This window comes from Drosophila arizonae, chromosome X, assembly GCF_054131065.1.
Source record: "Drosophila arizonae isolate 15081-1271.41 chromosome X, UAZ_ARI_1.0, whole genome shotgun sequence".
NCBI classification, from domain to species: Eukaryota; Metazoa; Arthropoda; class Insecta; order Diptera; family Drosophilidae; genus Drosophila; species Drosophila arizonae.
Genome location: NC_142927.1, coordinates 4869702 through 4894924, shown reverse-complemented (window position 1 = coordinate 4894924; position 25223 = coordinate 4869702). Strand labels below are relative to the sequence as shown.

At 39.8% G+C, this 25223-nt stretch overlaps 1 protein-coding gene across 6 annotated transcripts in view; it reads right to left on the bottom strand.

Moving 5' to 3' along the window:
• Positions 1–25223, bottom strand: part of SK (small conductance calcium-activated potassium channel) — a 94007-nt gene that overhangs the window by 41840 nt on the left and 26944 nt on the right. The window lies entirely within an intron of this gene.

The window sequence follows — 25223 nt, the reverse complement described above, 5'->3', positions numbered from 1 at the left end:
GCGTTTGCATTTCACATAAATAATATATACATATATACGTACGATATACATACATACATGATATACATATAGATTTTGGGGTCACGCGCTCTTACGCCTGACTTGCTGATAATCATTCAGCCAGCTACAGTGAGCACTGAGTACATTGAATCGCATTAATTATTACGTTCCTCATTAAGCTTGCATTTCACAAAAGCTCTGAGGGCTTCAAGAGTATTTTAGAGTCCATTGGATTCCTGGTTCTATTTGTATAAATTTGGCAGTTAATTTGATTGATTGATTGAGCGTCTGTAAATTACGAATAATTCTTATGTTACTTATTAATGTGTAGTAATACATATAGAAATTTTAGGCATTTGCTAGACAAGCCAATCCAATGATTTATAGATTGATTGACTGTTAAATCATTTACTGAACATGATTGATTGACTAGCTAAATATTTAACTGGCAGTTAGACAGACTGACAAACCGAATGATTTGTTAATATGATTGATTGACTACAAAATTGACTAGCTGACTGAGCCGATTCAGTGATTGATAGATTGATAGACCCCTAAATCATTTAATGAACATGATTGATTGACTGACTAACTAAATTTATAGCTACAAATGAATAAAGAGTCGAATGGACTGATTATTTTGATTGATTGACTAACAAACTAGCTGTGATTGATTGATTGACTGTTGAATCATTTAATAAACATGGTTGATTGACTGACACACTAAATATTTAGCAAGCGAACAGAATTAAACTGACTAAATTGATTGATTGACTCACAAACTAGCTGTGATTGATTGATTGACTCCACAATCATTTAATAAACATGACTGATGCACTAAATATTTAAGAAGCGAACAGAGTCAAACTGATTGATAATGATTGATTTAGTACCAAACTGACAGATTGACTCACTGATTGATTGCCTGATTGACAAAGTTTACAGGCAAGGCCAGGTTTGCTTTAATTGCAAGAATTGATTGACTGATTGCAGAATGAATGAATATTAAATGTGGAATATAGTTAGAGCGATGACAGTTCGTCTCTATTAGCGTATGGCCACTGTAGCAGCGACTGCTGACGATTGTTCAAGTTTTAGAATTGAGTTTACTCAACTCGAGTTTTTTGTTATCATTGCCGTTTGCAACTTTGTTGTCAAGCACAACCATTTTCATTATAATTTCCATGCAAACTTGCAGCTCAAATATTTGTCAACACACACATACATACACACTCACACACGCACACGAACATGTCCCTTATGCAAACATCATCAAATGCCCAAAGCGCTGATATTTGGGGTGACAGAGGGATAGCGATAGAGAGGGTGAGAGTGAGAGTGAGAGCGAGAGCGAGAGCGAAAGAGACAGCTAGTATAGACTAGTAGACATTTGCTCTGCATAGGTCAATGCTAAGCAAATAATTAATAAACAATAAGCCAAGGCTCAATTGGCCTTGACTTGAAGTGTTTTCACGTGTCTTTATTATTATTTGATTATACCTTAATTTTTTCCAACGCCAAAGCCTACAAAGAGAGAGAGAGGGAGGGACGGAGTGTGCATGGTAATTGTAAAAGGCTCGCCGCAAATACACGCGCTTTGACTCCGGCCCACCCGGCGTATGAGCATTGCCCACATACGCCATGTTTGTCAAGAGAGCGAGTGAGAGCGAGAGCGGGTGGGTGAGTGAGTGAGGGAGAGGGGGCATAAACCACGGTTTCAATTGCACAACAGCTTATTCATGGTTGGCTAACCAATTGCGTTTCAATTACAATAATTTGATATTGTTTGGTATTTTGGAAAGCGGCGCAGCAACGCGAAACCAGGCAACGGCATTTTTGGGTCTGATGTGTGGTCAGCGAGCCACGTGCAGCAGCCGCAGCAGCAGCAGCAGCAGGAGCTCTATTTACACACAACACTGTATGAGTGTATGTCTCTGTGTGTGCGTGTGTGTGTGTGTTAACGTATTTAGGCCAGAGCATATCAAAAAACGTTTAGGCAGCTCGTTGCGAGAAGCGCCGGCAAAAACTCGATGAAAAGATTCACTGTGTATGTGTGTTGGTGTCTATATGTGGGACTGTGTGTGTGTGTGTGTGTGTATGCGCGCGTGTGTTTTTATAGCTGGACACGTGCACATTGTATAGAGTTCAGGTCCGGCTTTTGCCACTCCATATGTAGATTAGAAGCTTCGTTTTGCTTTTCTTTTTTTTTTTTTTTTTGTACGGCGCAATCAAGTGGCGCCATCTATGTTTGGGTTTTGAGCTAGCTTCAGTTTTGTTGTTATATATCCCGTTTTATTGGCGGGGCGGGTGGCGCAAGATTGTATCGAACTACGATATGAAGCAATAGTTTGTAAACTCTTTGACTACAATCTATGCATACGAAATGTTCGCATTTTCCGGCTTTCAAATTGAACGGGAAGAAGAAACTTTTAGAGTTTCTGTTGTTGAGTTGGCTGGGAATACTCAAATATTAGATGCGGTTGACTGGAAGTTGATAGATGTATAGATGTACACAGATGTACATATATTATCAGCTCGTCTACTACTATTTTCTACTACTATTTTGATATGACTACTAGAAGGGACTCACATATACAGAGGACTCAAATTGATAAATTTCCTCTTTCATTGCTATTTTCTACTACTATTTTGATATAGCTATTTCGAAGTTGTACTCACAGATACATTTCCTTTGCTACTACTATTTACTAGTACTGTTTTCTATTACTACTATGAAACAGTAGGCAACAAGTTAACAAGAGAGACCAACTAGGCGATACTCTATATTGATGCTGCAGCTACTACTCTTTTCTACTACTATTTTTAGCTACAATTTCTTAAACTTCTTTCTTCACTGATGAATACTTTAATTGCTTAACATAAAGCAAGTATGAGTAACAAATTAACTACTATTTTCTACTACTATTTTCTGCCACTATTTTCTACTACTATTTGCTACTACTATTTTCTACTACTATTTGTTACAGTTGTTATAATTTCTACTTTCACTTGCTACAATTCATATTGAAGCCCAAACAGTTCAAGTGAATGTAAACAATGGTACTGACCCTATAAATTTCCACAGCTACTACTACTTTCTGCTACTATTTTTACTTTGAATGTCCTCTCTATTCTGCTAAAGTGCTAATGTGCTCTCTATACAAAGACTTTAAGCACTCCATAACCCAAACACAATAATGATCAACTAGGAGATACCCTACACCTATATCGTAGCTACTACTATTTAGTACTTTTTGTTTCTATTGCCTACTCCCACAACTTCTTACATGCTCTTTCCCATATGTAAAGAATTCTAGCAGTCTCTGGTATAAAGTTCATCGGAATAATCATCTAGGAGTTACCCTTTTCTCCTTTCTGCTACTACTGTTTCAACTTTTTCTTTTCACTTCTACTCCCATCGATGCAAAGCAAATGCCGTAGACCTTTCATCGTCTGCTACTTATTTTAAGACTCATCTGGTTCTATCAAAGCTGCCGCCAAGCGAAAACAAACAGCAGAGCTTATGCCTCGCGCCCTCTCTCTCTCTCTCTCTCTCTCTCTCTCTCTCTCTACATATATATAGATTGATATACTTTCTATATATGTATGTGTTCACAGCACTGCATTTGCGTGGCAAAAAGAAAAGCGGCTTATTTCTATTAAAATCCCAGCAGAATTGTTTTGCCCACAAGCTGAACTCATGAGAAATAGGCCAGCATACACTGTGCGAAATTGAGCAGTACTTAACAGCATTTGTATTGTGTGCTCGATTGAATGCGATTAAAATTGAAATTTGACTTGCAAAGTCTAAAGGAGATTATGATAAAGTCAAACGAGAGCAGATTCTGAGCAAGAAAATGATCATGAATGAGCAATCAGTCAGTCAATCATTCAAGCATTCAATCAGTAAAGAGTATATAGCGCTGCCACTGAAACGTTGAAGAATGTGACACAAAAGATAAAGGAAGACATAAGAGAACACAATAAGTCCATCAATCGATTAGTCAATCAGCTAGTTAGCTAGTCAATCAATTAGTTTGTAGATATTTCTTACTCATAGAACAATTGCAAGATTTCCGCCAGTAAAACGTTTAAAAATGCATTGCAAGCAAAAGGCAAAAGAAGGATAAAACGAAGCCGTAAATCCATTAGCCAATCAATCAGTTCGTCAATCACTTAGATAGATTAGATAGACGAGTAGATGCATTTAGCCTTTACAACGGCCAGTAAAACGTTTCAGAATGCGACAGCCCAAGGCAGGCGAATGAATAACCCAAAAACAAGTCCACTTAGAGAGACAATCAATTAGTTGATGTATTGATATTCATAGTTCTTAAAAGCAATTGCAAGGGGGCTGCCAGTAAAACGCTGAAGAATGCGACACAGAGCACCAGAGACATAAATAGACGAAAAAAACGCTCTCTCGAGATGAAGTAAATAAGTTTTGTGACGCTGAACGTGTGTGCGCTTGGGTCACGTAGACAGCAAAGTTGAAACGAGCCAAACGTGTCACATACACAGAGAGGGAGAGAGGGAGAGAGAGAGAGAGAGAGAGCGGGGGGGGGGGGGGGGGGAGAGATGGAATATTCGACTGGAGAGTAAGGAAAATAAAATACTGAAAAATTGTTGTCAGTTGTTAAGGGGGCAAAGGGGAAATGGAGCGAGCATCAAATACACAACTTGTTTTCGTGTGTAATGGAGTCTGGCTTGTCAATATCTCAATACGGATAAACACGGTATATAAATATATATATATATATATGCATGTATATGTGTATTGATATGAGACATATATGCCATTTGCAGCAGTTACCGTTAAACGTTACACCTGTGCAGTTGCAGGCACTTTGGAGGGCCAAGCAGCTGCTGCCGGCTGACATCTGACAGCAATTGAATCCGGAATCAGCAACGGGGCAAAATCAAAATATATACATATATAAACACACACATATACATATATATATACATATATATATATATATATATACTTATTACATATCTGTTGTTTTGGGTATACTCAATTGCAGCTTTGTTTTTATTTGATGGTTTGCTCTTGCTGTTGATTTTGTTTGCTGTTGTTGTTGTCAACAACAACAACAACAACAATATGACAGGTGTGATTGATTGCCCTTGGCTGATAGCGAGTCAATATGAAGCAATTAAACAATATAATTACAGTAATAGTTATATACGACACATTGAGTCTACAACTTGTACAGGGCGGAGGTCAAGGCATTAACATTTAAGAACTAGAAACACACAGAGACAGAGAAACAAGTCAACAAAGGCAAACAGAGAGAGAGAGAGAGAGAGAGAGAGAGAGAGAGAGAGAGAGAGAGAGAGAAGGAAACAAAAGTGAAATGTCTTAGGGACTAAGTCTTTCTTATAAGTACAAATGAATATGTATATTTATCTTTGTACCATCTTTTGTATAGCTATAACGGCGCCTCTCTCTGAGCTTCTCAGCATAGAAATGACACATGAATTAGTGATTTTGATATAATTCCAGTTCTTAAAGCTGAGATCTATAGCAGTCTACAGTCTATCTTAGCCAGTTCTATCAGCTTAGTGCCTTTCTCTTTGATTCTCAAAGTAAAGAGCTATAGAAATACTTTAATTTCTTAATGCTTTAGGTAGATGAAGGTATATCGATTGTACTCCTAGTGAATTTAAGGAATCTCGCTAAAGTTTTAACGCCGCTCTTTGTGATTCTCATATAGCTGCCATCAAATTTGTGATAAAATATAACTTATATACAAATCAGTTGAGCTCAGAGCTGTGACTTTTTGTGTACTCTGGCTTGCCTTCCATTGTCTTTCTCTGTGATTCTCACAGCTCATAGCTCGCTCTCTCCTCTTCAGGTCTCTCATCGGCTATTGTACACTCAGCGACTGCCCCTCTCCCTGCCCACACTTCGTCGAGCACTTGAATACCCTCAGTGAAGGCTAATAAAAACGACATGCCATAATATTATGCTGATTTCCACTGGGTACAGGGTATATGCATACAAAGGAGAAGCGAAAGCAAAATTAATAACAACTTCAATGGGCAAACACAATGCCCAACTCGATTTGCTTCTTCCTCTGGTCTGGCTCGGCGCTGCTTTTCAATTTGCCAAAAGCAACAAAACTTTAACAGTTTTCTTTTTGTTTTCCTTTTTGATATTTTTTTTTTTATTATTTTCATTTTGCTTCTGCAGTGACTTCATTCGCTCCTCTTCACATTGTTTCGCAGCGCAGGCCAATCAAAATATGATATGAAGGCAAATGAATGCGCAATGTGAATTGCTTGAAATTATAATTTTGATTAAGCGCTGCACACTTTTTGGCCAAAGCTAAAGCCGAAGCCGAACCCACGTGACGTATACGCAACGTGCACGAGCAACAACGTTGCGCATACGTAACGTTGGCCCAGCACCAGCACACACACACACACACACACACACACACGCACATACAGATAGAGAGTGTTTTTTCTTCTTATTCTGCATTTGTTGTTTATTTCCTCTTTTTTTTTTTGGCATTGTTGAAGTTTTGCACGTTGCTCGACAGTTGCCATTGTTGTTGTTGTTGTTGCTTTATTTATTTATTCGCATTTTTTGTTGCATGCATATGACTTATATAACGCCCACACATAGTCATCGTGGGCAGTTAGCATCTCCTCGAAGCTGGCGAATTGCATAAGCTAGCTGCAGAGGCTGCAGCAAAGTTGCGTCTGCAACAACAACAACAACAGCAACAGCAACAACAGCAACAACAACAACAACCACGACGACGACAACAATCTGCCGGCAATGACAGAAACATGTGACAAGAAGTCCAAGCCCAGCCGGCGCTGTGGCATCCACCCTGCCCCACCCGCTCCCCCGAAAACACGCCGCCATTGGCCAACGCCGGGCACCCCTGTAGAGCGGAAATGTCAATCAACAAGCCGGAAACTGGCAACTGCCACTGAAACCGGCTTGATGAAGCATTTTTTCGCAATTGCCTGACAGCTGGTTAGGTACCCCCCCCCCCCCCCCCCCCCCTACTCCCACCCACCCAAAGCAAGAACAACAACAACAATACAGCAGAGGAAACAAACAAATAAACGCACACACACACACACGCGCATACACACACTCATACACGCACTCATTCACACTCGCAAATAAACAGACTCAAAGTCAACTGCGAACTGGTCGTGGAAAACTGTTTAACAATCTTTGCAGATGGAGATTGCGAAACTAGAAAAGTTTGTCACTTCGGAACCAGGAACTAGTCCGAACTAGTGTGAGCTAGCAAATGGAACTAGAATTGGGAAACAATATGGAGATGCGAGTGCTGCAATGGGGTATCCATTGAGGAGAGCAACTGGAAACTGATGAGCTAGACGGATAAGGAGACTATAGACTGATGCTGATAGTCAGGAACTAGTTCCACTAGTGAAACGAACAGATGCTAAATATGAGAAGTTAAGCCATAAGCTAAGCCTACAAATGTCTATATATTGTTATTTGGCAAAAGAAATTTAAATTGAAAATTAGTTGGGAACATATACTGGCTCCTGGAACTAATATCTGGTAAGGGCTACTGGAACTGCGAGTGAGCAGTAGCATAAGAACTAAGAACTGCTTAGAGATATCTAAACTAAAAGTGAGAAGGCTAGCTAGGAACTGTAAATAGGTACTGCGAGCCAGTAGGGTGAACCGGTACTGTGAACTTGTACTGAGGAGCTCATACTAGCAATGATAAGTGGAGAAATGAAAGTGGAGAATAGATAAAGTATGCTCTTTTCATATAGGAACTAGGAGCTAGTACTGCAATTTGAACTTGTACTGTGAACTGGAACTGTGCATGCGAATCAAAGAGTTAAGAAAAGCAAACTTACTGACAAAGCGAACTAGTTTGAAACTAGAACTGGCAACTGAAACTAACAGATGGAACCAGCAGCTGGAACTAGCAGCTAGAACTAACAGCTGGAACTATTAACTCGAGCTGGCAACTGGAACGGCGAGCTACTGAAAACTATTATGATAACTCCTACCAAGCACTGGATAAGATTAAGTATCAATTAAAGTGAAAGTACTGAGAACCAGGAACAGCTCAGAGGTCAGCCGTTTACACAGGAATCTACTGAAATACTAGAACTGGCAGCTGTTACTGCTAACCGGTGCTGGGAACTGTAGAGCACTGTGTAAATTGATACGAAGTGATGGAAAATTTGTGGTAATTGGAAGCAATGGCCAGACCAGGTGCTGAGAAGTGAAACAACTGGGAAATATGAACTGCTAAATAGCAGCGGGCAGCTGTCAACTGGATACTAAGAGCTGGCCACTCGGCACTACTACAGAAATGTAAAGGCGTGTGGTTTGTTCAATGGAAATGGAAAGCTGGAAAACTCAGAAGTGAAAATATAATATTTATGCAAATATCTATATATGCATGGAGAATGAAAACCAGGAATTTGTATTAAGTAGCGGTACTGGGAAGTGGTACTTGCAGTACTAGCAACTGGTACTGGGAACTGGTTCTGCAACCTAATTAACTTCATGCATAGAGATACTGGGAAGTGGAGTGATATTTCAAATTCAATAGAGCTTACAAAAAACATCCAAGAAGTGCAAAATGTAAACAGCTAAGAAATCTGAAGTTGAGACTTGAAACTGAGTACCAAGAACTGAGATCCAATGGAAATTCGCATTGAATATACATAAACAAACGTCTGAGAACTGGAACTGGAACCCTTCCTAGAAATTGATAACTGAATCGCTAAGTATACTCCCGGAAAGTCAAAAGCTGCGACTGAGATCTAGCAGCTGGAACTAGAACTAGAGCTGGAACCAGAACCGGAACCGGAACTAGTTCTTTAACATTTTGTGTGTCATAAATTCGTTGACAATAGAATAATTCAATTACATGTTTTAAGGGACACCCATTTCGTATCCCTTCGCCTTGTGAGCGGTGAGCGAGTTTGCATCGAGTTGCAATTGGCTTAATTGTTTATAACTAATAATTGTTTGATATATATCAAAAGTTGTCAATCAAAATGTGAAATGGCGAAAGTTTCCCTAGTGGATCTTATCGCCTTAATTGAGGCATGGACAGCGGCAGCAGCAACAGCAAGAGCAACAACTAGTTCCGCAAAAAACTTTGACAGCTCCGGAAAGTTTCACTCAAAATTAATTAAAATGAATTTGATAAAGAAAATGCAAAAGGAAAACCGATGGAGCAGACGAAGAAAGTAAACAAGATTATGTTAGGAGGGACTTCGAACAGCTCTGCCTAAATATCAAAAACTATCAGCGGCAAGAGGTAAAAGCGAAAGTTCTGCCTTCTTCTTCTTCTTCTTCGCTTCGTCTCCTTTCGCATTTGCTTTCTTTCTGCAAACTTCCCAAGTTTTTTTTTTTTTTTTTTACTTTATATTTGTGGCATTTCTTTTTATGGGATTTTTTCAAGGTCTTTTGGTTTCTGTCAATCTTATTTGTAAAACTTTTGCAACTTCTGTAGGCGCCCTTAACTTATTGCTCAATATGAATGAGACTTCCTTGCTTCTTCGAAAACTTTTACCTCGACTTCCATTTAGAGATGTGTTTATCAAGTTTAAGAGTTATTTTCCGGGAGATTCTACATATAGATATAGCGAACTTTTTCTGATTTCCAATTCACCAAAGGCAACTCTTACAAATGAGTTTGGTATATACAAGTTGGGTAGTTTATTATATGGCGTTGTATAACTTCTATATTCTATAGTCATCAATGAAGCTCTAAAACTAATTCTTTCTAATTTCAATGAATTGTGCAACACTGACCTAGATTTGAAGCAAATACTAAAAACAGTGTAGTAAAATGCGTTTGAAGTTTTTGCAAACAGTTTGTTGGTTATTGTCTCTCGAAGAGAATGACCGTAATACTTATATAATAATAATTGACTAGATTTGCGATTATATGAAAAAAAAAAAAAAAAAAAAACAGTACTGTAAAACAGATTTTAAATAGTGCTGAAACGAAGGGTTGCTCGTTTTCTCTCGAAAATCTTTGACATGAGAAACATTATATGATAATTCTTATAATGTATATCTGTCGCAATTGAAGCAAAGCTGTTGCCAAAAGATTGTGGTGTAGATTCCTCAGCTATGAAACATTATACCACACTAGACGGCAATTTGAAACCGAAAAAACGTGTTGTAAACCAACACTAACTAGCAAACATTTCAATTGTTGTCTGTTTGTTTCTTATACTCTTACATATATCTGTATGTAAAGCAAGATTATTACCCAGCTTTATAAACAGCTTAACAAAAAAAAAAAAGTGTTGTAAAACCAAGTTAATGCACATTTGTAGTAACTGAAACAGAGTTACTAGTTTGTAGTTTGCTGAATTGTTCTCTTTGTATATAAGCTGGAGAGCTGTAAGCGATTCGAGCCCGGAAACTGGCACAACATAAAACCAGTGTTGTAAAGCAAACGTAATAAACAAACATTTGTAAGTGTTGTAATTGAAAAGGGAAAGCTTGTTGTTTGTTATTTGTTGCTGTTGGCTCAGCTATAGCTGTAGGGGCAGTTATATGTATATATATAGATATATATATATATATATAGGTATACTTAGATATAGCTGATGTCGAGTTTCAGTTAAGAGCGTACTTTTTCTGTGTTGTTCTGTTTTCTGTTGCGTCGCTTTTACGAGGGGATGCGGATGCGGATGCGGATGCGGATAGCCCGTTGCGTTTGTTGCTGTTGTTTACGACATTGAAGCGGTATCGCATTGGCATTGGTACATCCGTCGTATCGTTTCGGCTTTCATAGTGCTTTTGCTTTTGTTGTTGTCGGTTGTTCGTTGTTACTGTTGTTGTTGTTTCTTTTTTGTTTCCTTAGTATTTTAATTGTTCTGCTTACGGCTTTATTTTTTTATGTTTTATTTTTTATTTTTATTTATTTATTTTTTTCTTGCTACTTCTATACGAATCGAAATTTAATTTGTATTTCGCTTATTTGGCTCTTATATCGCACACACAGACACAGACACACATCTACGTACACACGCACACCCACTCACACACACACACACACAAGCACAACACTCACACGCGCGCACTCGAAAAAAATTTTAAAAGAAAAACAGTTGAAATTTTTGCTTTTGTTGTTGTTTTTTTTATGTTAGATTATTTTTGTTAATTTTGTTAAATAATTTTGTTTGTTTTTATTTATTGTTGAGCTCAAATTGTTGATTTTATTTGTTGTTGTTGTTGTTGTTGTTGTATACTCTTGCTGCTGTGATTATTTCTTAGATTGTTTTTATTGCAAGTACATATATTAAGTAAGTGTGTAATTTGAATGGAGCTCTCCGCTTGCTACGTCAGCCATGGGTGTAAACACAATACAGACTGAATCTTAACTGGCGACTGGCAAATGGCGACGACGCCGACAACTTTGTGGAGGACGCCCAGCGTCAGCGACGACGCCGACGACAGCAACAGCGACAGCGACGCCGACGACAACGATAGCGGCAACGACCACGACGACGACGACGACGTCGACGAAGAGGACGATGTTGCCGATGACGAGCAAGTTCGAATTAACTCGACCACAAATACGAGCAGCGCGAAGCGAGACTCTGCACACACATACAGGCATATGGAGAGACACACACATGCATACGCACACTCACACGCATACGCATACGCACGCTGGAACCAATCGTCCGACGGACCGTCAGTCAGACAGCCGGAATAACGGGCCACTCATTTGACGAACGTCCTGCTTAAATGAAAGTGAGTGCGACTGGTTTTATTTTCTTTCTTTAACATTTTTTTCTCCTCTTTTGTTTTCCTTTTTTCCCTTTCTTACATTGGCAAGCAATGTTTTAGGGGCGAGGTCCAACGACTCGCAATGCTCGCGGCGGCTCTCGTCTCAACTGCTCAGCTGGTTCTGCCCACAATATCAGCTGGCAGCGACAGCGACAGCGGCAGCAGCAGCAGCGGCTGCCCGATGCAGTTTTTCGCTTGATTTGTGGGCGCCACACGCTAAACTCGCCTTTTATTTTTCTGGCTACAAAATTCATTTATATAGCCATTTTTTCGGTTTTTTTGGCAGGCCATTTTTTGGCTTTTGTTTCTCGTGGCATTTTTGACAATTATGAATTGGCATTGTCATGTGTGTGTGTGTGTGTGTGTGTGTGTGTTTGTGTGTGAGCGTGCTGCTCTCTAACGCCTTAACACGTATGTGCTCAGCGTGTGCTCTCTGCGCGTGTCTCTCTCGTAACGTGTGTGCGCTCGCTCTGGCGCCTGTCTGTGCGCTCTAGCTATCTCTATCGACCACACACAGTATTGTGCTTTTTTCTGTGCTGTCTTTCTTCGTGTGTGTGAGTGTGTGAGTGGACAAATGGCAACTGGCAACTGGCGGCGGCTGGGTACATCTACACTCAGCGGCAAAAACAACAGCACAGAAGCCGAAGCAGCAGAAAATAAAAGAGAAATGAAAGCAATGGGAAGCAGCGGCAGCAAAAGCAACAACAGTTTAGAATGCCGCCTGATAGCGGTTTAGCGTGCCTGCCGCTCTGTTGTTGTTGTTGCTGCTGTTGTTGCTCGCTCACTCGTTCGCTTGCTTGCCCATGCTCTTTGTTATATTTCTGTTGTTGTTCTGTGGTTGCTCTTCTTCATTTTGTTCCTCTTTAGAGCTGAACTGAACTTTGAGCTTTTGAGCTTGATCTAAACATAATTTGCGACTGGCACGCGATATGAAAATCAAAATTGAACTTTACAAGTTAATCCTTTACACAACTAAATCCAGAGAGACAGCAAAATAGAGAGCGCGAGCGAGAGACAGACACAAACGCTGAGAGAATAACAGAGAGTGGGAGCGAGCGAGCGTGCTCGTATATCAGTATGCCTATTAAGCTGCCTTTCGATTGCCATTTTGAAAATCAAATTCGTAAAATACAACAAGGAAATGAATTTCAGCTGCTGCTGTTGCTGTTGATGTTGCTATTGTTGTTGTTGTTGTTGTTACTGGTGCTGGTGCTGCGAGAGTACAGCGCCTGGCTTGGCTTGGCTGTTCTTTTGCATTCGAGCAGATTTTGCCCTGTTACCCGTGTCCTTCGGTTGGTCCTGCGCATTGGGCCAGGCCCGATTTGCGTAAGGTGCCAGGCTCCAGCAATGGCTCCTTGCTGGCTGCCGGGCTTGTGAAGTACTAGCACACACCCACACACCCACACACACACACACACACATACGCAGTTGCCACCTTCACACTGATTCTCAATCTAAAAGTTTAGCTGCTGCGCGTTGCTTTGTCATCGGCAATTGTCGTTGCCGTTGTCGTTGTCGTAGTCACGTTGTTCAGCAATATTTTTTAGTTGCACACACACCCACCCACACACAGACACACACACATGTTACTCGTTTCGAATGCATCGCCGTCGTCGCTTCTGCTGCTGCTACTGCTGCTGCTTTTCCTGCTCCTGCTGATGATGATGAACTTGGAAATGGATTTGCCTAGCAACAACTGCTGATGGATGGTGCACGAGAAACCCAGCCAAACCAAAACCAAACCATCAACTCGCTGGCATCAAGGACACGCCAACAACACCCGCAACAACAACCACGCAGGCACGCCCCTCCACCTCTCCGCCTTCCGGGCGACTCAATCCAGCTACATACATATATACTCCCGTCACTTGGGCATATCCTTTAATTTGCTACCCATCATTAAGCAAAGTCGTTGAGCCTTTTGAGCAACATTCAATTGAGCCACAATTTGTGAACAGGACATGGAAACATGAAAACATCGACACATAGCAAGGACATTAGCCCAACGCTAGCCAGTCAGCTGGCTAGGTTAATGGAAATGTCAACAAGCAGCGAAACATAGTTAGACCGTTATCCCTTTTAACATTTTGAATAAATTATGCCAACGCCAGCTCGATGCAGTTGACAGCGATACAGCTCGATCCCCTAGCTAGAGCAGGAACAACGATGGGTTCCATAGACCACATAATGAAAGCAGCTCAATGAACTTTCATTTCAAATGAAATGACCAAATGGAGCTTTTCTATAATTTGGCATTGAGCAAAGTATAGTTCATTTAAACTAGTTCAAATAGCTCATTAACAACAAGGAAAACATAATGAAACTAGGTCAATGAATTGAACTGTTGATTAATCTATCTAGCTATGCCCTAAAAGGTCACTAATTATTGTAGATATTGTTCATTTGAACTTGTTCAAACGACGCAGAACTCTAGATATATCAATCTAAATATAGAAAAATTTACATGAAAAGTTCATGGAATTAACAGGTTTCCATGCTACTAAATAAGCACATATGTTGTTCATTTGAACTAGTTCGTATGGGTCGCAATTCGAAAAAATTAACTATGAAACAGTTCTCTTAAAACTTGACAGAAAAAGTAGAATATATTAAAATAAACCCTATGCATTGTTCTTTTGAACTAGTTTAATGACTCACGGCTACGACATTCGATATACAAATCGAAAAACGCACTAAAATTGATCAATAGCAATTAATATTTTTTTAAACAAACAAGCATATCATACGTCATTCACTTGAACTAGTTCCAGTGACTCACAAATTAAATTGTTGAATAAATGAGCTCTCGATCTGAAAATCGATAGAAGCCTTGAAGACGTATCGATCAAGTGTTTGCACATTTTACAAAAATTCCAACAAACAAAAAAAAAAAAAACACACACACACACAATTAGCTTGTGCGTCATTCATTTGAACTAGTTCGAGTGAGTCACGAATTGATCGAGTTAAAGGAAAAGCAGAGAAAAAGCAATTTAAATGGACAGCAAGCACTTTGGACAATCGAGAACGCTTTAATGCGCCTTGTCATAAATTATTGATGAGCCAACTTAGGCTGGACAATGGATATATATATAAACGATATATCGACAACAGCAATATAGATATGTGTATATATATAGCTGGTGTGTGCAACTACTTAGTGGTGCAGTCGCTTGAATCGTGCTCGAGCAGCCGCAGCGGCTGGCAAATTATCATTAAAATTTCAAAAGTACTTTCGATTATTTTCTGGCAAATTATGCCTGTAGCCCGGACCTGGCACAACGCCGGACCCAGACCCGGACTCGAGCCCGGACCCGGACCCGGACGCGAACCCGAACTGAGCCCGAGCCCGGATGCGAACGCAGGCGAGTGTTGGCCATAAGCTATTGGCCATCGAGGCCACCTGCCCGTTAGTTGACTTAAATAACGCCGTCAGGGTCATGCCACGGATATGCAAGGGGTATACGGCACGTATAACGGAATTGGACTCGAGCTCGGACTTGGACTGTAGGGGCGTATACGAACATATGGACATACGGACATATGGACAGATGGACAGATGGGCTGACCGCTGTTGCAATTGGGCAACGACGCGTCGTGTTAACGCAAACGCCTTTAATATTTTAGAGAGTAAGACAGGCAGAGACAGAGACAGAGACAGAGACAGAGCGAGCGAATGGTAGACGGGTGTAACTGTCCGTGGGACCTGGGAATAACAGTTAAAGTCGCCCTCGTTGGGGTCCACTTTAGCACATATAAAATTCATCATCAGCTAAATATGGCATGAACGAACGATTGGAGGTGTTTGCTTATTGCTTATAGAGCACACACAACACATGTCGCCCATGTCCCAGTCAGCTCCATCGATAATTCATTCATTCAGCCTATCCCTGGCCTCGTAAAGCCACCATCCCATATATCCCATAATCAGACCGTGCGACCAGTTAGCGGTTCGACCTATTTAAGAATTCGAATTTTCGCTTAAAGATATCGAATCGAAGCACCAATCGGAATTTAGCCAACTAAATTGTTTAATACGTAGGATGGGGTCTGTGAAGTCGACTAGCAGATACCCTATACAGTTAAAATTTAATAGAAGTTATTGATGAGTACTAATAGTTTATTTGGGATATAGCCCTATATATAGTTGTCTCACTTTATCTTTTTTTTCTTTTTCTCTTTCTCTTTCTCTTTCTCCTTCTCCTTCTCCTTCTCCTTCTCCTTCTCCTTCTCCTTCTCCTTCTCCTTCTCCTTCTCCTTCTCCTTCTCCTTCTCTTTCTCTTTCTCCTTCTCTTTCTTTTTCTCTTTCTTTTTCTCTTTCTCCTTCTTCTTCTTCTTCTCCTTCTCAATCTCCTTCTCAATCTCCTTCTCAATCTCGTTTCCTTCTCCTTCCTTCTTTTTTCTTTTCTCTTTCTATTTCCTCTTCCTCTTCCTTCCTTCTTTTCTCTTTCTCTTCTCTTTTCCTCTATCTTTTCCCCTTCCTTCTCTCTTCTTCTCTTCTTCTTCACTTCAAAATTCCCTCTCCTTCCCTTCTTCTTCTTTATCTTTCTTCTTCTTCTTTCCATTCGTCTTCCTTCCTCTTTTTGTCTCCTTTCTTCTTTCGCCTTCCATCTTCTTCTTCTCTTCTTCTTTCCATTCCCTTCTCCTTCTCTTTATTTTCTCTTTTTTTCTCCTTCTCCTTCTTCTTCTTCTCCCATCTTTTTCCTTCTCTCTTTCTCCTTCACCTCACCTTCACCTTCACCTTCTCCTTCTCTTTCACCTTCTTTTTCTTTTTCTCCTTCTCTTTCTCTTTTTCATCCTCTTCCTCTTTCTTTTTCTCATTCTCCTTCTCATTCTCTTTCAGTGTATCTGTCTCTATCTGCCATACAGTAGCTCCTGGTCAGTCATACCCAACTAGAGCACTCTCAATCACAGTAACTTCTGTCTAGAATACCAACTTAATTAAGCCGTTCTTTGCACGAGCAACCCATCGTTAATCAATCAGCCCAATCACAGGGTATCGAAAGGCGAGCCAAATTCCATTGTTATTCAGCTATTCAGCCCAGTTGCCATCAATTATGAGTGCTAGATTGGTGTTCCATCGTTTATCTCTGGCATCGACCATATATCACAAGAATTACCGCAGCTCTAAAGTCGAAAGTTCAATAGGTCAATGCAGCCGAGAGCAGGACGAGCGACGAGAAGGCGAGAAGCGAAAAGAGAAGCTGGCAATATTTTGTGTACGAACAGAGCAAAACAATTCTTATCAAATTATTTATGAGACTGCAAAGCTTTGTCGATGCCCCATTGAGAAAATTATTGATATACATACATATATATTTATAGTGGCTGCATTTATCTAGCGTTTGATATATGGCCACATCAGTTTTTTCGTTGTTGCCAGTGAACTATCAGCGTTGCCAGACTCGACTTATTTCAGTAGCTGCTTTCATCGCTTTGTAAACACATTGAAAAGCGTTCGTATCAAGATTTCACTTAAGCTGCATCACAAATGACAAAAGGCAACTAGAGCTGATATCTGATATACATATGTATGATATATGGTGATATATAGCCTGTTAAGCTGATCGGGTGGCAACGCTGCAAGGAGCTTGAACAGCGAGATAAATGCTGCGGATAACTTCTGATAGGCTTAACAACCTAACGGGATTTAAATATTATGTATATTCAGTGTAAAGCTAGCTGTTAAGTTAATGTTAACTAACTGTTAACTATCTAAGAGCTATAGAATGGAGAGGCATATCTGTATTTTAAGTGGCAACATTCTAAAAACTAATTATAACTTAGCAATTGAGCTGTAGTGTAGGAAAATACTAGTGTTAAGTAACGACTAAAGGGAAACTGTGCTTAACTGGCAGTTAAACCACCAGTTAAACTGTTAACAGCTGATACAAAGCAACCAACAAAAGTTAAGTGTTAGCTAACAGCTAATATCTTAACATTATGTTAATCAACAGCTGAAGACTCCACAGACAGATAAAGGTGCTGTTATGAAATTAAAAATTGAAATTATATATATGCCCTGTGGCAAGGGGGAAACTGCTAGTTAAACTGCTTGTTAGCCATGCCTAAATGAATGGCTAGACATTTATATGAATGGCCGTCAAGCATTTGACAATTGCCAGTTGGGACTGGAGACTCGGAACGTGGCCAATGAAATAATGTTATGGAATAGAGCCTTTAACCCACAGCCGCAGCGAATGTCGAGCGTAATGCAATTTATTATAACAACAACAATAAATATACCAAACAGAGGTGGGCGAATGGGGGAAATTCGCGCTACCTTTGACACACAGCAAAAAAAAAAAATTGTTTTGTATTTATTTTTCGTTTTCTGTTTTTGTTTTGGGAGTTTTTTTTTTTTTTTTTTTTTTTTTTTTGCTTCGTTTGGTTATTTGGGCAGCGAATCGATTTTCAAGCAGGTGCCACAAGGTGACGATAACTTGTTTGCTTTTCGGCTTGCCTGCAGGAAATGCTGAAGGTAATTGACGAGTGCTAGACGAGCCGCACGCCTACCTATAGCCAGCCGCCTGGCCTGACCCTGAACTCAAAACATTGTTTCTGGCACAATTTGTAGTTGGACTCCAGTTGAGCTGGGCAACTTGTCAAAGGACTCGCTGTTGCTAACACAGAAACAACGCAGAGACCTCGCATAACTCTCAAGAGCCAATCGAAGTGCCTGCAAACAGCGAAATGGAGAGAGAGAGAGAGAGGGGGAGAAAAAGGGAGAGAAATGCATTTGAAGACTTTTCAAAGAGTTCATTGAGGATTATGCATGAGCTGTCAAAGATATCTACTCAATATAACTAAATCGATATGTAGCTTCATTGGATTTCGAGAAAACCTTCCAAAGATCTAATGAAGAATCCTCCGATATCCCTTGAAAATCGCTTAAAGACCCTAGAAGATAAACTGTCTGTAGATGCTTCAACTCGCAGGATGACCTTTTGTATTTTAGCACTGGAAGAGCCCTAGAAGTCTTGGAAAACCCCTGGAAGATCTCTGAAAAATATCTCAAAGGCTTTTCTAAAGACCCCTTAGATCTTTTTGTTCTTCCCAACACTTCCCAGTTCTATCGAACTCATCTATACGACTCCTTTAATACCCCTACCAGAGCTGCCTTGCACAATCTGGCTGTGGGCTATATATACTTGTTTTGTTGATCTGAAATTGTTTTTCCTATTTTTACGCAGAGACTCCTCAATGAGCTGTCTAATAGCACCTGTCTGGCCCCTTCCTTAATTGTGTTTTACCTTGATTTACCACGAATTCCGTTTCTTTTCTTTTGTTTTCTGTCTTCCATCCCATTTAATGAGAATCGCATCGCTCTTAGCATACATAACATATAGGTATATGTATATAAATATATGTCTATATATATATGGATGCATATGTATATGTTGTATAGCCCATTGCTAATAGAGATGACTTCGCGGCAAATCGATTAGGTCATATGCCAGCAGCACTCTAAACAATATATCAAAGACAATGAACGGGGGCTATGAGGAGAGCGGGCAGCGGGGAAGAAGGGGCGATGGACAGAGAGAGAGGCGACAGAGGGAAGCGAGGTTCGTTTACGTTTCGTATATTATAGGGAATCGAATCGAATCGAATCCGAAGTATTTATGGGCATTTGTTTGCGATAGCAATTCAGATACAAATACAACTAGATACAATATAAATATGCGTGTGTATGTGTGTGTGTGTAATTTCCCACATTTGTTATGCCCTTTTGCAATTGGAGTATAAGCAAATGATGAGCAAATTTGAAATTCGCTAACATTTCCACTGTTAAATTCGCTTAACATAGCCAGCCAATGCTATGCTGTTAACTTAACATTTTGACTCGAATAATAGACTTAAGATTGATTAGATAAATGTGAAAATTACCTAAAAACAATTTGTTTTATCCTTATAACAATTTAAGTTAACGGAACTCACTGAAAGAGCTCTGCAGACAAATGTAGAAGAAAGCGAAAAGGGAAATTTTCAAAAGGGAAATTTAAAATGTTCAAAGGACAAAAAGTACTTTTATAATACATACTTTTGTTCAGTTCCCAACAAATTTTTTTTAAAACAATATATTTTTTCTTTCCTTTACTTTATAAGAAGAAGAAACTTTTTATTATGGAACATTTTAATGTATGCAATTATAATTTCCCTTTGGTTTTCGGCCCGCAATTAATGAATTTTTATTGCCAGGAATTTTTATATTATCTGTTAACGTCATTATAAATTAACACAAATAATGACAGACTAATTAAAAGAAATTTCTGTGAAAGGAAATTTTGTTATATGCAATTCAAATTTCCTTTTGATCAAGCAATAAAAAGGGATAAACAAACGTATTTAGACATTTTTTACTGGCAAAATTTCCTGATAATTATAACAAATACAATTTCCTTTTAATGGACAGTGCTTTAGCATAAAATTAGTCAAGAAAAGTTGAAAGAAAATTTCCCCATGTATTAGGAAAAGTGAGGAACGTAAAGAAAGGCGTTTTTGGATGTGGGAAATTTCGCTGAGTTCAAGTTCAAGCTAAGCTAAAGAGAACTCTCTTATTCTTTCAGGGAAATATTTTGTTCAGGTTGAGGAAAAGCGTTAGAAAGTGCGTTCAGAAGTCGTACAGCTCTCAAATGTAAACACAATTTTCATTGTTGTTTTGATTTCCTCTATAAATATGTGTGTGCGTGTGTGTGTGTGTGTGTGTGTGTGTGTGTGTTGTTTTTGTGTCTGCAGATGCTCTGGATGAAAATAGCCTGGGTATAGCCCCAGTTTTATTTTGTTTTCCCTCTTTTTACGTTTCCCCGCAGCGAAACGGTGCGTTATTTATTTTTATAGTTTGACTCGATGGGCAGCCAGAACGTGGACCAGAAGAAACCTGGATGCGTATGTCATATTGCCGGGCATTATATTATTGTGTGCGCACATTGACGTGGAGACATTGAGACATAACTACGTCATAGTTACAGTTATTGCGCAGAGAGGGGGGGGCGGGGCCAGCTGCCCAAAGCCATTTGTCATGAGCTGGCAATTGACTGAGTGAGGGCTGGGCAGAGGTGTAGGGTTTTAGGGGTGTAGGGGTGTAGGGGCAGGGGTGTAGGGTTAGAGCTAGGGCCTAGGGTAGGTCTTGCATGGGCATGGGCTTTCGAATCGGCTTTTGGACCACTTACCAACACTGGTATCTCGCTGGCATAGGACAGCTTGCGCGTCTGCCGCAACGTCTCCAGCCAGAGGGAGGTGCGACGCGCCGCATTCGTGGCGCCACCAGCTGCGACGCCACCGGCCCGTCCGCCAAAGCTGGCGGTGCGCGTCATAGCTGGCGATGCCGGCGCTGGCATTGCAATATTAACTGATGGGCAGGTGCCTGGCACGGAGCCGGACCCGGAGCCGTTGCCGTTGCCGTTGCCGTTGCCGTTGCCATTGCCATTGCCAGAGACGGTGCCGGTGGCGGTGCCGGTGCCAGGATACGAAACATTCGGATAGAGGCTGCCCTTGCATTGGTTCTCCATGCAAGAGGCCGGCGACATGCCACGCAACAAACAAAACAAAAAATGCAAAAAAAAAACGTCACAATATTTTTGTTGTTGTTGTTTCTTCTCAAGTTATTTATACAAATTGGTTTGATTTGTTGTTGTTGTATTTCTGTTCAGTTGCATTTCGATTCAGATTTGTTTTTTTTTCTTTCTTTTTTTTTCTTTTTTTTTCGCTTCTTCAATTGAAATTTTCACATCATTTTTTGTGCTGTTGCTCGATTTGCACTGACTCGAACCACAATTCGAACGGTTCGAATGTTGATTTGTTTTTGATTTGAGCAGCGAGCGCGAGCTTTGTTGATTTTCGAAATTTTCAATTCGATTTTCGCCGACGATTCGATTTTCGGCTGCGTAATTGTCCAAAATGTAAACAAAACACGACGGGCCCAGCACGAGAAACCATTTGACTCGAATCGGGTTTTTCATTTTCCACCAGCCTTTCGCCTGCACTGAGTATGCCCCTTCTATAGGGTATATTAGTTGGACCTCCATTTGGCAGACATGCTGGGCAGCGGAAGCAGCTCTTGAGGCAGGCGGAACAATGGCTGCTGAGCCGTCCATCCGATTATCTATCTGGCCTGCTGCTTGTCCGTCCGTCCGTCTGTCCATCCGTCTACCCAGTGTCAGTGGCCCCATCGTGCCGCCCATCTATCTGTCAATCCCTCCGTCTGTTACCTAATTTCATTGATCGTCCAACTGTCCGAGTGTCTCATCCGTCTTTCCGCCCTTCTGTCTATCATCCTGCTCATCTCTTCACCCCAGTTCCCCAAATTGTCCGTCCGTTCATTTAATATATTCCGATTGTCTATTTGCTATCCTATTTTGCTATTCTCCCGTTTTGTTGTCTATTCAACTGTCCGTCCGTTCGTCTGTCCTCCTCAGTTTGGCCGTCTACTTGTATGTCCCTCCGCCCATCCACACTTCTATTCATTCGTCCCCATCTCATAAACCTCAAGCTAGAAGCTGCAAATTCAATTTGTATATTCCGTATATGAGCTATTCCCGTTACTCTATAGTCTGCATTCTAGATTCCCCCAATTCATAGAAACCAATAGAGACAGAGATAGACTAAAATAACACCTATAGCATATACTATGTAAATGAAACTCTTAAACTCTTCAGGAATAGATCTAAAAACATAAAACTTCAACAATAACCAAATTTCCCATGGTGTACAGGGTATTTGTTAGTCTAGCACTTACCACGAGAGCACTTTAACTTTTTGTTGCTGTTTTTTTTTTTTTTTTTATTTCAGCCTTCGGCTCTTGCGACCTGCGCTCGGTCGGAAAAAAAATAGAAAAAAATTTGGTTATATTTATATTTTCGATATAATTTCCCTTTTTTTCGCTCTAATTTGGCCGCATCGAAACGTTTCTAGTTGTCAGCACGCGTCGCCGATCGACCGATCACCCGATCGCCCGATTGCCCGATTACCCGATTGCACGATTGCCGGGCAAATGGAATGGAACCAGCTGCCGAGGTAGTCGCGGAGCGATGCCGCCAATGCCGCTGCCGTTATATTTTTATTTATATATCAGTTTTTTGTGCCTCATCGAATTCGCCGGGCGAAGAGCGAAATGTTTTTTATTGCTAGCACGCGTCACAGCTCGTGTGCATGGGAAGAATTTGAGGTGACTAAGTGTTGACAATCGAGTATTTATGATCGCCTGGCGATTATCGATTTGTAATAATGGGCTGATAATTACCGATTGGGGCTTTCAGGTGTTCTGATTTCTCTAAACGTATACGTATTTTCGATCACTGATCATCGAATTCGACTGGTTATCGTTTATCGATCACTGATTACTGACAATAGATAGCTTATTAGTGGTCATTGGTTATCGAAGCTCATAAATACTGTTTAAAAATTATCGGTAGTTGATTTCAAACTATCGATTATTAATCGTTTCTTATCGGAAAGTGATAAACATTTGCCTCTTACTGTTAAGCAGTAACAGTTTGCTCATCATCAGCCACTATTGGCATTGCACCCATAACCGACTATCGATAAGCGATAAACGCAATTAAATTAATCGATTATCGTTTATCGATAACAATAGCTAAAAGTAATCTGTTTAATATACAATTATTCAAATTTATATGACTGATTTTCTGTCTGCATTACTCCGCAATCGATAAGCGTTTATCGATTACTGCCAAGACATAATATTATACATCTGACGTCTAATTTGTTAGCTGAAATTAATTTCTTGCTCAGCCGTGCGGCTGACAAAGCGATAACCGATTGCTGTTTATCGAACAACCGATTACTGCTTGCTGCTAATTGAAATGGACGCAGCTGCCGCTGAGTGAGACATCCGCTGCCCTTTCTCCAATGTTTCTATTCCAATGGCAACAATTGTTTGCCTACGTCATGAGAGCATTGCTTGCTTCCTGCTGACTTGTTTTCCGCTCCAACTCTCTGCCAGGCCAATTCGCTCTCACTCTTGCTCTCCCTCTCCCTCTCTTTCTTTAGCTCACTCTTTTACTGTGTGTGTGCCTGCTGACAGGTTTGACTGAACTTGAAGATGCCCTGTGACGCGTGACTCATCCAAAATGTGAAATGTGAAATGTGAAAATGAAAAAGCCTTGTTCCACATGGCATTATTCCCAATACATATTACGAATACCCAAAAATATGAATATGAAAATGAGCTTTGCAATAAGAAAAGAATTCTTATTCAACAATTATTGGCCCTTGGCCAATTTGTGTTTTACAGCAACGCTTGTGTCCTATAGCCCGACCAAATTTGTAGGTCTATAAATTCCAGATATATTTCGCTCTCGCAAACACAACTTAATTTGCACGGAAAACCCATAAATTGCCGCTCGTTTAATGACAAAACTTAAATGTCATCCTCAACACTTCAGGTTTGGTTTTTGTTTGTGCTCAGTTTTTTTTTTTTTTGGTATTTTAGTGCAGTATTTTTGTAAACAACATAAATACTATACACCAAGGTGTATACAAATTGTCGAACATTTGCAAACATTTTGTGGTTTTTATGGTACGAGAATATAGTTAGAGGTATACAGTATATGTAGATATATCTATATAGTTTATATCTATATACTATAGTTATATAGCTTGGTATTTTGTATAGCAATCGATTTTATATATTTCCGTTACCAAATTGTTGTTGACATTTATATTGATTTACTTAATTTCCCCCAAAAAGCAACAAATTGGGACATTTTTTTCTCAAAAATTTCCCAATTATTTCACAAAATGACAATACTATAAATAGATATGCAATAAGAGTATAGAAAGCACCTAAAATTTCTTGGAAAAATAACTCAAAAATATGATTTTTTACACAAAGATTCCCCATACTATAAAATTGTATCAAACCTATGGCAATTCCCTGTAAAAAATAATTATTCAAATATCATAAATACATATAAATTTCATTTTGATTTATAAGTTATTCATTATATAGATATATATATATATGTAGATAAATGTATATTAAAATTCAAACATGGTTTTCTTCTAAGGTGCATCTTAACAGCTAGTCGCGCTAGTCATTGTCAGAACATGTGCAGGGTATTCAAAAAGTCAACGGCAGGCAAAGAAGAACGAACAAACTACGCTTACCTTTATATAGTCTTATCTAAGATAAATTCTTTATATAATATATATAAACATTAGCTATTGTGAATATGTGAGTGAATGAATGCGTTTTGGCATCAATGATTCAGATTGATTCATAGGCACAATGATATTTGGAGTGAAATACAAACTGAACTCTGAGATTGTGAATACATTGAATGAATGAATACATTGAAATTAATGAATGAATACTTTTAAACGAGTACAGATAAACAATTAGCTATGAGTACACAGAAGGGAGTGGAGCTATGAATACATGAGAGAGAAGAATTGCGAGAGAGTAGAATTA